The 5,446-nt window shown below is 41.1% G+C and overlaps 1 pseudogene; it reads left to right on the top strand.

Annotated features, from left to right (window-relative positions):
• Positions 1–4,263: 4,263 nt before the first annotated feature.
• On the top strand, positions 4,264–4,609 carry LOC117724007 (eukaryotic translation initiation factor 1 pseudogene; annotated as a pseudogene).
• Positions 4,610–5,446: the final 837 nt, after the last annotated feature.

The raw sequence follows: 5,446 nt of genomic DNA, 5'->3' as shown, positions 1-5,446 counted from the left end.
CTACAGACTTCCTTCCAATCTCCTATCTATGTGTTCCACTCAGCCACCAAGCATACTAGGACGCACTGACTTTTCCATGAACTCTGCCTTGCTTAGATGCCTTGGTGCTCCATGAACTAGCTAAAGACACCATCATTATTTCTTCAACCATTTGTCTCTACTGGAAACCTTTCCAGGCCAGAGCCGCCCACGGTTTGACTGAGAAAAGTCATCATCTTTTGTTTCAGTAACTCCTTTCTCCCCGAATTTATTTTTATTTATTTACTTCTTTGGCTAGCAGTCCTCTTCTCCTAATGGACCTCCAGGCACTCAGCCTTGTAGGGAAGGAAGCAGAGGCTCTGATTCTACTCCACTCTACAGATCTTTCCATTCACTAAATAAAGAGATCTCTTAGTACAGACCGTCCAGGTCAGCTACAGGGGCAGAGAATTGGTTCAGGGTAAGAGAGGGCCCAAAGAGGAAAGAAAAAGTCTCTGGCTGAACGTCTAAGAAAACCAGAGAAATTACAACTTCATGGGTTAGAGTGATGGCTCAGTAGTTAAAGCACACTTCCTGATCTTCCAGAGGACCAGAATTCATCTCCCAGCACCTAAGTTAAGCATCTTACAACTGCCTATAACTTCAGCTCCAGGGGATCTGGCATCTTCTGTTCTCCACAGGTGCCCACATGTGGTAAGTAGGGCTCTACAGATGTGAACGTGGGATGCCTCCCTTGTAGTTGGTGTAAGAGCTGTGGATACTACTCTGCTCCCTTCCTCTGCAATGATGTCTGTGGAAACGTGTGTTGGTGCAGTAGAACTTCCAGGTGAAAGCTCTCTGAAGAGCTGAAGACGGCTGCACTGCCTGACCCCCATAGCTTCCCCTCCCTCCCTTGCCTCCCTCGTATAGAGTGCTGGATGCTCCAAGACTAGCAATTCCTACTTGCTCCTTCAACCTAAAGGAGGCAACCGGTCTCTCGCCAGCTCTGATTCTATTGTTCTGAACCTTACACTCACTCTTGTAATCTGGGTTTCCTAAACTCTCCTCTTTCTTTTGTAATGTTATTCATATTTCCCATCAAGAATCTGACTGACAGTGTGTTTGCTGAGTGTGAAATGAGCCTAGGGACAGAAAAAGCTGGCTCCCACATGTATAAAATAATTCATCCAGAAAGGAAAAATCAGTTTTCAAAGCAGTGTTCTAAGATCATTGTCTAAACAACCACTCAAAACACACAAAAGTTCCCCTACCTATTTCAGCACAATGGGTGTTCAATGCTTACAGTGATCTTGTTTGCTTGTTTAATAGGCTTATGGGAAATAGCTTGCTTCATTCTAATTGGTATTCTTTCTTTAAATATTCCCTTATGAGTCTAAGTTTATGTTTAGGAGAATTAGTAATCAATACAAGCTAAGAACCAGGGCTGAAGGCTCATCTTTAAAAGGAGTCCATCTACAGACTTCTACCAGAAAGCCTGAGATTTGCAAGGCTTGTTGTTGAGTTACTTATGCATGTGCAGAGAGACCAGAAAAATAGAAAAAGCAGAACGGCCAACGGCATGAAGAAAATCAACACCAGTGTATGCAAGGCCCAATCTAATATCTGATTCTTCCTGTCTGGATACAGCCTTTAAGCCTCTCCTCTAATGGTGGTAATTGACTTCTGTATCCGAGATGCCATGTATCTACTACCATAATTGTTTGTAAGAGCTGCTTTGCTGTAATTACCCCTTTCTGTTTTATTAGCTTTTTAGTTCAATGACATTTTTCCAATATCCAAAACAATGTTGCACTTCCTCATATCTTTAAGTTTCTGATCAAATCTGCCACAGATAAATTCTTGGCAGCCAGAAGATATCATTCAGAAGGGTTTTCATGTTCTAACAGTTTTAGAGAGATTTCCAATGTGCCCACTCGTCACCGGATTTCTCAATGTAAAGGAACGCAAAGGATCACACTCTGTTCTTGTGTGGCTACTGGGTCAACAAGGCATGAATATTAGCTTCGATTTTATCCCTCAGAGGAAATAAGTGGTAATTCATTAAAGTTTCCATTTCCAAAATTACAGTGAAAAAATTCCTTTGTTTCAGACAAAACTTCTTGTGATTGCCTACCTCTGTGATTTTCCTGTTTTGTGCGCGTGCTGAGAATCTGAAGACTTCAGGCTTGGACAGTGTCTTAGTCAGTGTTTTATTGCTATGAAGAGACACTATGACTGCAGCAATTCTTATGAAAGAGAGCATTTAATTGGGGCTTGCTTAAACTCAGAAGTCGTAGTGGAAGGCATGGTGGTATGCAGGCAGACATAGTGCTGGAGAGGTAGCTCGGAGTTCTATATCCAGATAGTCAGGCAGCAGGAAAAGGCAGAAATGCTGGGCCTGGCTTGAGCATTTGAAACCCCAAAGCCCGTCTCCAGGGGCATACCTCCTCCAATAAGTCCACACCTCCTCCAACAAGGCCACACCTCCTAATCCCTGTCAAATATGGCAGCCACTCCCTAACTACCAAGCGTTCAAATCTATGAGTCAGTGGGGTCCATTCCTATTCTAACCACCACACACAGCAAGCACTTAATTCATTGAGCCATCTTCCCGGCCTCCAAACAAGTGTTAACACCTCTTGCAGTCTCCTAACACTTGGGTGTTTTTGTTGGGCTAGGATCCTGACAGAAACTAATTGCTGTGATCTCTCTTACAAGCCTGTATCTCCCATACAATTTTACTCATCATAAATGTAGACACATGTGCTCCAAAAGACTCGAGTAACACAATCGGGGAGACTGCGTTATCATGCTAATACAACGTTAGTTAGGACTAACACCTATCTTTTCCTTTACTTCCGAGGAACTATCTTCATAGAGAGTCTGTGCAAGTGCTATGACGGCCTAAAGTAAAAGGCTAACTGTAGGCAGTTTGTATGAAAAAGCCCAAGTGCCAAGGTGAGAAAGCTCCAGGATACTATGCATATCCCAGATCTTGCAGCAGAACCAGACTGAGGCTAGATGTCGCCTAACAGCAACTCCGTATCTTCAGTCTTTTAGCTAACTGCAGCCCAACTTGAGTATGGCCCTAGCCAATCAGATTCAACTCTGTCCAGGTAAAGCAGTGTCTCATCACGCCACACTCAGAACAAAGCAAATGCCCAATTGTAACCAATTAGACTACTTTTGAGAGTCACTTCCATCTCTGTTTATAAACACTCCTGCCCACACTACAGGGCGATCCCTCTGAACTTCCGATTCTGAGTCTAGCGGGGGTGGGGGGTGTGGGAATCGTTCACTCATCTTTTGCCTAAAACGTCTAATTTAATTTAACCAACGTTTATATTTCAGTAAGCCGACTTCACCTTCTACTTCCCTTTCTCTTCGGGGTGCTTCTGGAGAGGACTTCTTCAGTAAATTTCTTGCATAAGATTCTTGTTCTCAGACAATGTCCAGCCTATCCTAGCTGGCCTTTGGGACGTTTCATGTTAAAGTACAAGCCATCTGATGCCAGATTCTGCCTATGCAATTGGCAGAGAACACTTCAGTCCTATCAGCCAGGCTAGCCGGGACATCATCAACACTTTAAACACTTTCCTCCAACTTGTTAAACTTTAATTATGAGACTTTGCATAGAGATGTACTCAATGTGTGGAGATAAATCTATCTTTTAATATATTACTATTGCAACTCACTTGGGGCTTTAAACTGTATATTGTTTTAGTTATTTTCTGGTTTTATATGTTTATTATTTAAATGGCCAGTTGAATACTTGTATCACAATTAACCTAACACTATTTTCTAAATCTATCAGTCTTAGCAGCTTGAAACACTCTGTCACATTTTAATGCATACATCATTCTTAAGTTTGTCTTCTGAATTTATTTTATACTGATTTCTGTAATGCTGTGACAGTTTCAAAATTGGTGTCATCTTATTGAAGTAATATGGGGTATTGTTATATTATAGTAATATATTAATTACTGTGTTACTCCATTTCAATTTCAGATAAACTTTTGAATTCAGGCAATTAAAAAAGCTGAAGAAGTCATTGTATACTTCTGGTATGATTTTATGCATATTATGTTTCTATTTGCATTTCACAAAAAAATATCTTGGGCATATTGTTTAGGGTCTCATTATTCCAATTTTTAAAATGTAAGTCTCGGCCCCAGTCAGTGAGCCATCACCGAGGACTCAGCTGCCTCCCCCTTGAGCCCCTCTGCTTCCTGATGCTCCGCCCCCTCCCCTCCTCCCGCTTTCTCCACCATCCACAGGCTGTTTCCACGGAGGAAAAGAAATCCTATGTCTGCTATCCAGAACTTCCACTCTTTCAACCCCTTTACTGATGCAAGTAAGGGTGATGACCTGCTTCCTGCTGGCACTGAGGATTATCTTCATGCAAGAATTCAACAGAGAAACTGCAGCAAGACCCATACAACTGTCCAAGGAACCAGTGATGATTGTGATAAAAAGAAACTAGTGAAGGCCTTTAAGAAGAAATTTGCCTGCAATTGGTACTGTAATTGAGCATCCAGAATATGGAGAAGTAATTCAGCTACAGGGTGACCAGCACAAGAACACATGCCAGTTCCTGATAGAGATTAGACCAGCTAAGGATGATCAGCTGAATCAGGTTCATGGGTTTTAAGTGTTTGTGGCTCTCAGAAGCTTAAGTGAGGATTTCCTTGCAATGAGAAGAATTTCCCTTCTGTCCTTTGTCACGAGTTTAAAATCCTCACAACTTATATAATGTAACCACTTGGAGTCCGCTCTTAACTTGGACTAGTGTAACCCCTTCATGCTATTATTTTCAGTAAAGTTGCATAGTTTTAATAGTCTTTATATCCTAAACATATTCTTAGATCGCATTCATATTTACAGTTAGAGGAACAACTGCTTTTTGACAATTACTGTAATATGTAAAAGAGCTATTGTTGTGTGAGATCTTACATCTCACGAAACTATTGTTTTCGTAAATAATTTTCAATCAGGTTGTTCATTTAACTTTAATGTTCCATAAATGTGCCAGTATATTTCCACTTGCAAAGTAAAATCTACAGAAAGTTTTGAAAGTAAGTCTAATAATTTCCTCATTAAGAAGCCCTGGGATCTCCAAGGAGTCATTGAAGACAGCAGTGTTAAGCCTGACCTCAAACATTACGCACTCCTATGCATGCCAGCTGGCTTCTGTTCGGATTAATCAATCATCGAGAGCAGATGTTTAAGTTGTTATGTTTTGAACACCACCTGTATTTCCATCTACAGATTGACTCTCACTCAAATATGCAATGTACCATACTGTTCTCGGATCCCAAGGGTATTTAATGAACCATCCAAAAAAATATGAATGTTTTCTTTAAGAAGAGAACACTTAATAGCTTGCTTGTGAGCCAGTGCTCTGCATGAATTCATATGCATAACCTTCATTAACTTAAGACTGTTTACAAACCTGTTTACTATGTGCCAGTTTTCAACTTAGAGTGTA

The sequence above is a fragment of the Arvicanthis niloticus genome, chromosome 19, assembly GCF_011762505.2.
Source record: "Arvicanthis niloticus isolate mArvNil1 chromosome 19, mArvNil1.pat.X, whole genome shotgun sequence".
Lineage (NCBI taxonomy): Eukaryota > Metazoa > Chordata > Mammalia > Rodentia > Muridae > Arvicanthis > Arvicanthis niloticus.
The sequence above is the reverse complement of the archived record's forward strand: the minus strand, read 5'-3'. Positions and strand labels throughout refer to the sequence as shown.